Genomic DNA, 12,722 nt, shown 5'->3' with positions numbered 1-12,722 from the left:
GTCTCACTCTGTCGCCCAGGCTGGAGTGAAGTGGCGCAGTCTCGGCTCACTGCAAGCTCCGCCTCCCAGGTTCACGCCATTCTCCTGCCTCAGCCTCTCTGAGTAGCTGGGACCACAGGCGCCCGCCACCACGCCCGGCTAATTTTTTGTATTTTTAGTAGAGACGGGGTTTCACTGTGGTCTCGATCTCCTGACCTCGTGATCCGCCCGCCTTGGCCTCCCAAAGTGCTGGGATTACAAGCATGAGCCACTGCGCCCGGCCTTATATTTTTATTTTTTATTTTATGTTATTATTTTTTGAGACGGACTCTCGCTCTGTCACCCAGGCTGGAGTGCAGTGGCACAATCTTGGCTCACTGTAAGCTCCGCCTCCTGGGTTCACGCCATTCTCCTGCCTCAGCCTCCCAAGTAGATGGGACTACAGGTGCCCACCACCATGCCTGGCTAATTTTTTGGATTTTTAGTAGAGACGGGGTTTCACCATGTTAGCCAGGATGGTCTCGATCTCCTGACCTCGTGATCCGCCCACCTTAGCCTCCCAAAGTGCTGGGATTACAGACTTGAGCCACCACGCCCGGCTATTTTTTTGTATTTTTAATAGAGAGGGTTTTACCATGTTGGTCAGGCTGGTTTCAAACTCCTGACCCCAGGTGATCCGCCCCCTTCACCCTCCCAAAGTGCTGGGATTGCAGGCGTGAGCCACCGCGCCCAGCCAGGCTAATAATTTTAAACCATTTGGTTTAAACAAAATATTTTTCTTATCCCCCCCAAATTTGCAAAAAGGAATCTTGTTGACTTGGGACAACACTGTCATCTGGACTCCGCAAATAATATTCTAGTTACTGCATTTATATTTGTTTTATATTTTATTTATTTTTTTTTGAGACAGAGTCTCGCTCTTGTTACCCAGGCTGGAGTGCAGTGGCACTATCTAAGCTCAATGCAACCTCCACCTCCTGAGTAACTGGGATTACAGGCGTGTGCCACCACACCCTGCTAATTTTGTTCGTTTGTTTGTTTGTTTTGACACGGAGTTTCGCTCTTGTTGCCCAGACTGTAGGGCAATGGTGTGATCTTGGCTCACAGCAAGCTCCACCTCCCAGGTTCAACAGATTCTCCTGCCTCAGCCTCCTGAGTAGCTGGGATGGCAGGCATGCACCACCAACCCCAGCTAATTTTGCATTTTTAGTAGGGATGGGGTTTCACCATGTTAGCCAGGCTGATCTTTAACTCCTGACCTCAGGTGATCCGCCCACCTTGGCCTCCCAAAGTGCTGGGATTGCAGGCGTGAGCTACTGTGCCCAGCCTATTTCATATTTTAGCTACTTGTTTGAAGGCTTTTGGACTCGAACACAAATACTGATACAATATTGGAGAATAATTTTATCCACTTATATTCTACCCACTGGAATACTCTATAGATGAAAAAGATAGACCTTGAAGAGGTCCAGAATATGCCACTATGGCATAAAAACTATTTCGAGCAGAAGGTATTTGAGCTTCTGAGATCTTATCTGTCTAAAAGCAGAGTCTCCCAGTATAATTCAATTGTTATCAATTCCCTCCCTGGGAGCAACCAGGGAAGACTGGCTCTTATCACAGAAGATGAGATGTCTCCATACCACACCTAAACAGATATTGTCACACAACTATCATATCTCCCACATATTCTTCTAAGGGCCCTTTAAAATAATTTATTTTCCTATAAGTGCCCTTCCCCCTACCTTAAGATGGTATATAAACCCCCCAATTTTTTTTTTTTTTTTTTTTTTGAGACAGGGTCTGGCTCTGTTGCCCAGGCTGGAATGCAGTGACACAATCTTGGCTCACTGTTTAACTTCCATCTCCCAAGTAGCTGGGCTTACGGGCACATGCCATCATACCCGGCTAATTCTTATATTTTTTGTAGAGATGGGGTTTTGCCATGTTGCCTAGGCTGGTCTTGAACTCCTGAGCTCAAGCAACCCACCGCCTGGGTCTCCCAAAGTGCTAGAATTACAGGCGTAAGCCACCGTGCCTGGCCCCCCCAATTCTAACCACCCCTTTGAGTTACATTGTTCTGTGAACTCCTGTAAATGCATTAACTAAGATGTACAATTGAATTTTGTCTTTTCTCTTGCTAATCTATCTTTTGTCATAATTTGCAGGCCCCCAGGAATGGAAACCAAGAGGTTAAAGGAACAGTTTTTCTATACAGGTGCAGCTATAGAAGTAAGCATCATGCATGGTTACATTAGCATCACTATTTGTGGAATCTACAGCAAGGCAATTACTGCCATGGATGTCTCTACCTATGCCATCAACCCTGGAATTTGGAAATAAGAAAGGCATCAGACACAGCAGAGCTATGGCAAGGGACATGGAAGAGACTTCCAAATGCTTCCTTGAAGTAAACTGCACTATAACCAGACTGCAATGTAAACATACCAAAAGAAGGAGTCAGTGAGACCCTAAAAGGATAAGAAGGAGCCCAGGGAACACCTTTGGAGTGATTTCTGCATGCATTATCTGGGGCAAGGGCCACTTGGCCGCTCCACTGGAATACTATGATCTCCATAGCAGGGAAGAGTCGAGGCTCCTAAACTCCCTCAGCTGAAGGACACTCCTTAAAATCACCCACATTCTTTTGTTGCGATGCTAAGTAGGCATTCAGTAAACGCTTACTGAATGCATGAAGAAGGCTCCCACAGGCAGCCTTCTGATTGTAATCTGGCTTCACTGTAACTTCCTATGGGGAGAATGTGCGGACAGGAGGAGTCTCTTCCTTCAGACAGTTAACATTTCTTCTTACACATTAACAAATGATCAAACGAGTGTGCTGCAAGGTTCAGATAGCAAAAGCAGATTTCACAGGGCTTGAACAGTGTCTGCACCAGTGATAAGAACCAGACAGCAGCACTCCAGGACCAGACACTGCGGAGGCAGCAGCCAGCACCCCAGAACACTCCACCTGTCAAAGTCCCTCAATCCACACCACTTACCCTTAACCATGTATGCAACTTCCACTGGTTTCCCCCAACCCCTAGACCTTTAATTGAATAAATATTTACTAAGTGTCTACAACGGGCCAGTCCTAAAATGTATACGACTGTGAAATAGACAGACAGGGTTTTTAGCCAGTCCTAAAATGTATATGACAGTGAAATAGACAGGGTTTTTAGCCTCTTGAGGATTGAGGTCCCCTCAGCGGGGGATACAAGATAGCAAGCAGGTGAGTTTAAGACAATGGATAAAAGCAATGCTAGAGGCATATGGGAGCACCAGATTCTGGCAGAGTGGGAGAGAAGTCTTCCAGACTGAAAACTGAAGAATAAGCAGGAACTGAGATGTGGATGGAAAATGATCCTGAGCTTACCTTTCATTCATAATTTCCTTCCTTCTTTGGCTATCTATTTGATTCATAAGATGTTTCCAAGGTCATTTCATTTTCTTATTATTAGAGTTTAATTAAACGATAATTTAACCTAAATATAATTTCATTTTATCACCATGCTTCTGGTGTATCTCAGAGTAAATGCTTCTTTTGATTGATAAATAAATTTTAGATCTTAGGCAAAATGCACAGTCCTCTGTAATGTCTATGAAAGGTTTTTGTTTGTTTGTTTTCTTTCTTTTTTTTTTTTGAGATGGACTCTCACTCTGTTGCCAGGCTGGAGTACAGTGGTGTGGTCTTGGCTCACTGCAACCTCTGCCTCCCGAGTTCAAGCGATTCTCCTGCCTCAGCCTCCCAAGTAGCTGGGATTACAGGCACACACCACCATGCTCAGCTAATTTTTGTATTTTTAGTAGAGATGGGTTTTGCCCTGTTGGCCAGGGTGGTCTTGAACTCCCGACCTCGTGATCCACCCACCTCAGCCTCCCAAAGTGCTGGGATTACAGGCGTGAGCCACTGCTGGACCTGTTTGTTTTTTGTTTTGAGACAAAGTCTTGCTCTGTCACCCAGGCTAGAGTGCAGTGGTGCTATCATGGCTCACTGCAGCTTGGAACTCCTGGGCTCAAGTGATCTTCGGGCCTCAGCCTCCTGAGTAGCTGGGACCACAGTCTTGAACCACCATGCCCAGGTAATTTTTAAAATTTTTTATAGAGACAGAGTCTCACTATGATGCCCAGGATTGTCTCGAACTCCTAGGCTCAAGTAATCCTCCCGCCTCGGCCTCTCAAAGTACTAGAATAGTAGGTGTGAGCCCCTATGCCGGCCCAATATATTTTTTTAATTTAATTTAATTTTTTTGAGACAGAGCCTTGCTCTGTCACCCAGGCTGGAGTGCAGTGGCACAATCTCAGCTTACTGCAATCTCCATCTCCTGGGTTCAAGTGATTCTTCTGCCTCAGCCTCCCAAATAGCTGAGATTACAGTTGTGTGTCATCATGCCTGGCTAAGTTTTGTATTTTTAGTAGAGATGGGGGTTTCACCATGCTGGCCAGGCTGGTCTCGAACTCCTGACCTCAGGTGACCCACCCGCCTCGGCCTCCCAAAGTGCTAGGATTACAGGCATGAACCACCACACCCAGTCTTAATTTTTTATCTCTAGGCCTGCCCTGAGATTTAAGCCTGTTCAACCCACAAACCAGGACAGCTTTGAATGTGGTCACAAATTCATACGCTTTCTTAAAATATTATGAGATTTTTTTTTTTTTTTTTTTAGTTCATCAGCTATCATTAGTTTTAGTGTATTTTATGTGTGACCCAGGGAAGCCAAAATATTGGACACCCCTGATCTAAACCAATTGCCACGCTTGGGGAAAAACATGCCCAGAGGGGATAATCTTTCCCCTCCTCAGTGGAGGACTCAGGTTCATTAAACTGCCTGACCTCCCAGCCTGCGGGTTCCTCAGAGATGCAGATAGCCCATTTCAGAAAACAGAACACCCACAAAAGCCTGGGCTGCGCCTACAGGCTACCTGGGAGGTACAGGCCCACACAGAGAAACAAGAGGTGGCAACCTACAGTAAATCATGTTTTACCATTTCAACAGAAGTCTGGAATTATAGACTAGAGCCATATTAAGTCACCTTCCTACTTTCCAGTGGATTTTCCTGTGTATTGTCTCCAGTCGCTTCCCTGTGGTGATCAGATGTAAAGCTCATTTTGAAAAATAAAAGGCCTGCACAGGTCAGGGAGTGGGTTGGGAGAGCCAGAGAAGAGCACATTCCACCCTACAGGAGGCCTGGAGGAGGGAGGCCTTCCAGGAAAGATGGATGGCAGGGAAGGCAGGCTGGGAAGGAGAGTGAGGGACAAAGGCATCAGGGCTGAGCAGTGGAAAGGCCATTCCTCCAGAAGTTCTGCCACAGCCACATTCAGGATCTCCTAAGTGAGCTAGGCGGGGTCCTTAAAAAGAGCGGTTAGGAGGTTAACACACTTACTGTGGAAGTGGGCTACGAAGAAAGAACAGGTGTAACAGCCTCTCAACATCTATAGAACAGCAAATGCCATAAAATTTTACTGCCCTTAAAACTCATGGATAATAGTTATTTACTGAGCATAGGAACAGTGACTGGAATAACGAATAGTTGCTATGTGTCAGGCACTATTTCTAGTTCTTCCCATACACAATATATATACATATACATATATATGTATACACACACATAACATTATATGTGTCTCCACTCATTTAATCCTCTCAACAATCCTATTGTTACCAGAAAGGGGTGACACTATGAGGTTGGTTCTATTATTATTTCCATTTTACAGATGATGATATAGGCTCACAGAAGTTAAGTAACCAGATGTAACTCATAGGTGAATGCTTTGGAAACTCTACTAAGATCCTACTTACACTTGAACTTCAGCTATTCTAATAAACCTGGATATTGAGGCAGCATTGTGTTTTTGTTTTTTTTTTCCTTTGGTAGATATAGGGCCTCACTACGTTGACTAGGCTGTCTTTAAGTCCTGGCCCCAAGTGATCCTCCCACCTTGGCCTCCCAAAGTGCTGGGATTACTGGGCCATGCTGCACTATTGTATTCTTGTATACTGTTATGGATTCTGGAGCTAGATTGGGCTTGAATCCTGAGCTCTGCCACTTAGCAGCTGTGGTGTGACCTTAACCAAATGATCATAGAATGAGCATGATGAGATCAGCCTGACCAACATGGAGAAACCCCATGTCTACTAAAAATACAAAATTAGTGGGCGTGGTGGTGCATGCCTGTAATACCAGCTACTCAGGAGGCTGAGGTAGGAGAATTGCTTGAACCCAGGAGGCAGAGGTTGCGGTGAGCTGAGATCGTGCCATTGCACTCCAGGCTGGGCAAGAAGAACGAAACTCTGTCTCAAAAAAAAAAAAAAAAAAAGAATGAGCATAATGATAGTGCCTACTCTACAGTGTGGTTATGAAGATTATATTAACTAATATATGCAAAGTTATAAGAACAATGTCTAGAATATGGTCAAAGTTGACCACCACTAAAGGTCTATGTTAGATGACTAGTAGCAAATTGGAGTGGAAAGGACTATTATGAATAGCATGGGGAACTGCTAACAACCTTAACAGCAAAAGGGAAAAGAGTGGCCAGGCTTGCTGGCTCATGCCTATAATCCCAGCACTTTGAGAGGCTGAGGCGGGCGGATCACCTGAGGTCGGGAGTTCCAGAGCAGCCTGACCAACATGGAGAAACCTTGTCTCTACTAAAAATACAAAATTAGCTGGGCGTGGTGGCACATGCCTGTAATCCCAGCTACATGGGAGGCTGAGGCAGGAGAATCGCTCGAACCCGGGAGGTGGAGGTTGCAGTGAGCCGAGATCGCACCACTGCACTCCAGCCTGGGCAACAAGGGCGAAACTCCGTTTTGAAAAAAAAAAAAAAAAAAAAAAAACACGGAAAAGAGTGTAATAAAAGACAGGTATGTACAGGACATGTGACCCTCCAGCCCTCAAATAAAAACGACATTCACAACCAGGTTGGGATAAAGAAATTGACCTGAGATAATGTCTACAACACTTAAGACAATTATCAAGTTTTTGCTATAAAGGATCATTAATGGTTAGTTTAATTATAATCCGGTGGTTTAACAAATCAGTGTAGGAAAATGTTGATTGGGCCTTAGTCCTGTCAAAGATAAATTTTATGAAATTAAAATGAACTTGCATTTTTCAAACTTTGTGGCATTTACTTAGAGCAGAACTGGATTTACTGAACGCAGAATATATTATTCAATATTACATATTAATTTTCAGAATAAAAATGTAAACATAATTCTAATTTAATTAACTCATTGGGTTTTTTAAACTACTGTTACTACAGATGAGCTGCTTTTCAGCCAATGTATACATAAAATTGAGATTTATTTCATAGTAAATTCAAATGTATATGTAATTAACAGACCCTCTATTACCAAGTATGTGCATTGACGAAGTGTTACTTACTGTGCTGCGTGCTGAAACGGCTGCCCTCTGCTAGAAGGACAGGCATTGCCCTAGGGAAGTACCCCCTTTCAATTTCAAACCAGAAAACTAGGAACTGTCAGGGTAGGTGTTAAGAAGGCTGTCAGGACCTTTCCCTTGCCCTGTCTCTTGGCCTAGTCTTGAGGAATCTAGGTGAATACCCTTCTCCCCCACTAGACTTGGCTCTTAGAAAGGACTTGGCAAACATGTTTTGTTCTACTCTAGCCCCTACCACCAAGCCTGGCTAATGATTCCTTGGATGTTGGGAGTAAAGAGGGCCCAGTATGCATGAATAGCCCAAGAACTAGGAAGACAGGGATCCCCGTGAGCTGCAGAGGGTAAACAAACTCTATAAGCCACGTGATCTCGATTGACGTCACTCTCACTCATAGAATTTATTTCTCCTAGCAGCTAGAACCCAGCTCAGCTGTAGACTAGATAATAATTCACAGCAACTGGTCCACAGCCTTAAAAGGGGAAGCAGTGCCTCCTAGAGGCAATTACGCTGGTAGAAGCAGTAATTTGTGAGAGACCTGAGGAGATGGTCCATACATCTTGGGGAATACAATAATGGTAATATGGTCTAGCTGAACCTCTCCACTGGGATCTTCTCCATTAAGTTAAAAAGTTTGGGCTGGGCACAGTGGCTCATGCCTGTAGTCCCAGCACTCTGGGAGGCCAAGGCAGGAGGATCGCTTGCACTGAGGAGTATGAAATTAGCCTGGACAGCGGAGTGAGACTCTCTACAAAAATAAAAAACAAAAATAGCTGGGTCCAGGCACAGTGGCTCATGCCTGTAATCCCAGTACTTTAGGAGGCCAAGGCAGGAGGACTGCTTGAGCCCAGGAATTCAAGAATAGCCTGGGCAACATGGTGAAACCCTGGCTATAAAAAATACAAAAAAATAGCCAGGCATGGTGGCACACACTTGTAGTTTCAGCTACTTGGGAGGCCAAGGTGGGAGAATAACCTGAGTCCAGGAGTTGGGGGTTAAAGTGAGTCATGACTGGTCACTGCACTCCAGCCTGGGCAACAGAGAGAACTTGTCTGAAGCAACAACAACAACAACAAAACGACCAGCCAGGCCAGGCACGGTGGCTCACACCTGTAATCCCAGCACTTTGGGAGGTCGAGGCAGGGGCATCACGAGGTCAGGAGTTAGAGGCCAGCCTGGCTAAGATGGTGAAACCCTATCTCTACTGAAAATACAAAAATTAGCCAGGCGCGGTGGTAGGCCCCTGTAACCTCAGCTACTCGGGAGGCTGAGGAAGGAGAATCGCTTGAACCCAGGAGGCAGAGGTTGCAGTGAGCCGAGATTGCACCACCACACTCCAGCCTGGGCAACAGAGCGAGACTCCGTCTCAAAAAAAAAACTACCAAAAAAACCGACCAGCCAGGTGTAGTAGCACATGCCTATAGTCTCAACTACTCTGGGGGCTGAGGTGCAATGATTGCTGGAGCCCAGGAGGTAGAGGCTGTTGTGAGCCATGATCATGCCACTGCACTCCAGCCTGGGCAACAGAGCAAGACTCCATCTCAGAAAGAAAGAAAAAGGAAGGAAGGAAGGAAGGAAGCAAGGAAGGAAGCAAGGAAGGAAGGAAGGAAGGAAGGAAGAAAGAAGGGAGGGAGGGAGGGATTTGTGGTTTCATTTTTATTTAAAGAATGCAGTTGTGTGTGTGTGGTGGGGCTGGTTTCAGAGATGGGGTTAGGGGGTCGTGTCTCATTATGTTGCTCAGGCTGGACTCTTAACTCCTGGGCTCAAGGGATCTTCCACCTCAGCCTCTGGAATAGCTAGGACTATAGGCACACACCACTACACCCAGCTCAAATAATGCAGTTTTTTACAGTATCATCTATTGCAAGGGTTGCTAACCTGTTCCCTTCAACTCCATCAACTCTAGGCCGGGCGCAGTGGCTCACGCTTGTAATCCCAGCACTTTGGGAGGCCGAGGCGGGCGGATCACGAGGTCAGGAGATCGAGACCACGGTGAAACCCCGTCTCTACTAAAAATACAAAAAAATTAGCCGGGCGTGGTGGCGGGTGCCTGTAGTCCCAGCTACTCGGAGAGGCTGAGGCAGGAGAATGGCGTGAACCTGGGAGGCGGAGCTTGCAGTGAGCCGAGATTGCGCCACTGCACTCCAGCCGGGGCGACAGAGGGAGACTCCATCTAAAAAAAAAAAAAAACTCCATCAACTCACTCTGGGTCCTCACTTGGGTAAGAATAGATCAGCTCTGATGGCCCTTGGCTTCAATTTATTGAAAGGGTATAAGCTAAGGTCAGCTAATTCCATTTAATGGAAAAAAAAAAGCTTACTGAACATATTACCACATACTAGGTAATGTAATGTGCTAGGTACTAAGCTATTACTGAATGTCAATGATACCTTCTATAAATGACAAGGTGTGGGGTGTGTTTGGACTGCTTTATTTTTATTTTTTCTAGAGACAGAGTCTCACTATGTTACCCAAGCTTGTCTTGAATTCCTGGGCTCAAGCAATCCTCCTGCCTTGACCTCCCAAAGTGCTGGGATTACGGATGTGAGTACCACACCCAGCCTGCTTCTCGAGTTGGTGGATGACGACATGAGAAACCAAGAGGACTGTCTCTCCTTGTCTCCATGTGCTCTGACAAGATTGCAGCTTTGTTACAGGCCAGAAACAACTGGGAAACACTTCCTCTGTAAGTGGGCCTCTGTAATCTATTGGTTAGCTTTCCACATCTCATAAATTATATACTTCCCCAAGTGAGCTAACTTAGCTGGGAAGCAAGCAAAGTTGACCCTTTAACAACAGGGGCTTGAACTTTCTCCCACAAGAATACAAGCTCCACAAAAGCAAACATTTTTGTCTGTTTTAATCATTGCTAAATCCCCAGTGGCATAGTAGCTGCTCACTAGTCGCTTATTTATTTGTCGAATAAATAAATGATGAAGCCAGGATTCAAATTCAAGCCTGTCTGGCTTTATTTATTTATTTTTCAGGAACGGGGTCTCACTCTATTGCCGGTAGTGTAATGATAGCTCTACATCCTCAAACTGCTAGGCTCAAGCAATCCTCCTGTCTCAGCCTCCCACTTAGCTGGAACTACAGGTGCACACCACTACGCCTGGCTAATTTTTTTTTTTTAAGAGATGGGGGTCTCACTATTTTGCCCAGGCTGGTCTTGAAATCCTAGCTTCAGGCAATCCTTCTGCCTTAGCCTCCCAAAGTGCTGGGATTATAAGCAGGAGACAACGTGCCTGGCCCTGTCTGGCTTTATTTTATTTTATCCTTTCTCACCATTCCTATTCAACCTGTCTGGCTTTAAAGAGTAATTTTCGGCTGGGTGCAGTGGCTCACGCCTGTAATCCCAGCACTTTGGGAGGTCAAGACAGACAGATCACCTGAGGTCAGGAGTTCAAGACCAGCCTGGCCAACATGGTGAAACCCCATCTCTACTAAAATACAAAAATTAGCTGGGCATGATGGCGGGTGCCTGTAATCCCAGCTACTTGGGAGGCTGAGGTGGGAGAATCTCTGGAACCCAGGAGACAGTGGTTGCAGTGAGCCAAGATTGTGCCAGCACTCCAGCCTGGGCAGCTGGGTGAGACTCCATCTCATAGAAAAAAAAAAAAAAAGAGTAATTTTCTTCCTACTGTCTCTCTTATAATTATTCTCATCACCTACCATATAGTATGAGGAAAATAAAAAAGAATAAAGGAAAGGGGCAGAGCATGGTGGCTCACGCCTGTAATCCCAGCATTTTGGGAGGCCGAGGTGGGCGGATCACCTGAGGTCAGGAGTTTGAGACCAGCCTGGCCAACGTGGTGAAATCCTGCCTCTACTAAAAATACAAAAATTAGCTGGGCATGGTGGTGCGTGCCTGTAATCCCAGCTACTCAGGAGGCTGAGGCAGGAGAATTGCTTGAATCTGGGAGACAGAAGCTGCGGTGAGCCAAGATCATGCCATTGCACTCCAGCCTGTGCAACAACAGCAAAACTCCATCTCAAAAAATAAATAATATAATATAATATAAAGGAAAGGAAGAATGAAAGGGAAGGAGAAAGAGATAGTACCAAAGAGGATGGGATGAAATTCAGGCTCAGGCATCAGCTGCAACATGGGGCCCCTTGGGTCTCTCCTCCCTAGCAAACTAGTAGTTTTGTTGGGGTTCCAGATGACATTTCTCTTCCACAACTGTTTCTACTTAATTTGTTCCCTAAGTCTGTTGTTATGTGTGATTATAAAAAAGAAAAGCTGGAAATTATGGAACAATTGAAAGAAGAAATAATCACACAAAACCCTTCCATCAAAATACAACTACTCTTAGCAGATTTTGAATGTCCTCAACACAAAGAAATAACTGTTTGAGGTGATAGATATGCTAATTACCCTAATTTGATCAGTACACATTGTATACATGTATTGAAATGTCATATCGTATCCTATAAATATGTACAATTATGTGGCAATTTAAACAATTTTATATATATATATATACATATATATCTACTCTTAGTTTATATCTTACTACATTTCCTTCTAAGCCTTTTCCTGTGTAAATATTTTAAACTTAGCTGGGATCATTCAGTAATTTCATATCTTGATTTATTCCTTTTTTACCATCATTTTTAATTTCTGTCATATACTAAAATTATTTTGAGGTACATGATCTCATCATACTCAATGTAAAATTCTCAGTTAAATAAAGTGAGATTTTACTGCCAACTGGTATTAAATTTTCATGTTTTTTCACATTGATTCTGTGAGAAGAGAATGTTAAAATTCCAGTTCTTACAACTGACGAAAGATTTTTACAGTTCCCTCTGTCAAATATTTTTTAAACTGCAAAGAATCAATACAACACATGATTGTGTTTCTTTATAAAGCTGAGCAAATGCCATTATTCTCTGAGTATTTTCTCCTCCTAGGTCTCTCTAGATTATGATCACTGGGAGAATAAATGAGTAGCCATTAACCCCAAAAGTGAACAATTGTCTTGAACTATAAGGGAAGTGAAAATATCCAAATAGAAAGAAATTTGAATCAGGCTTTTTAATTAATATACACATAATGTTGTCTTCATCTAGTATATAAGACCATTCCACAAAGAGTTCTGTAGATTAATACAGTATGGAAGTAGTCTTAGTTATATAGCTGAAGGGAGTGACAAAAGATTTAAGAGAATATAGAATTCCTAAAACCAGCAAAAGGAAACTATTGACTAGACTAGAGTTGCAGACCTGTTCTGCCATTTACTAGCTATGTGACCAAAAATGATCAAAAAACAAAACAAAACAAATAAACAAAACCCTGTTCCTATAGGTTAGAGGTGGATATTTTTAAGTATCA

General features: G+C 44.1%; 1 protein-coding gene across 4 annotated transcripts in view; it reads right to left on the bottom strand.

The window, feature by feature from the left end:
- Window positions 1-12,722, bottom strand: part of G3BP2 (G3BP stress granule assembly factor 2) — a 91,026-nt gene that overhangs the window by 64,232 nt on the left and 14,072 nt on the right. The gene's annotated exons all lie outside the window — the stretch shown is intronic.

The sequence above is a fragment of the Symphalangus syndactylus genome, chromosome 10, assembly GCF_028878055.3.
Source record: "Symphalangus syndactylus isolate Jambi chromosome 10, NHGRI_mSymSyn1-v2.1_pri, whole genome shotgun sequence".
Taxonomy (NCBI): Eukaryota; Metazoa; Chordata; class Mammalia; order Primates; family Hylobatidae; genus Symphalangus; species Symphalangus syndactylus.
This window is presented reverse-complemented; position numbering and strand designations above follow the sequence as displayed.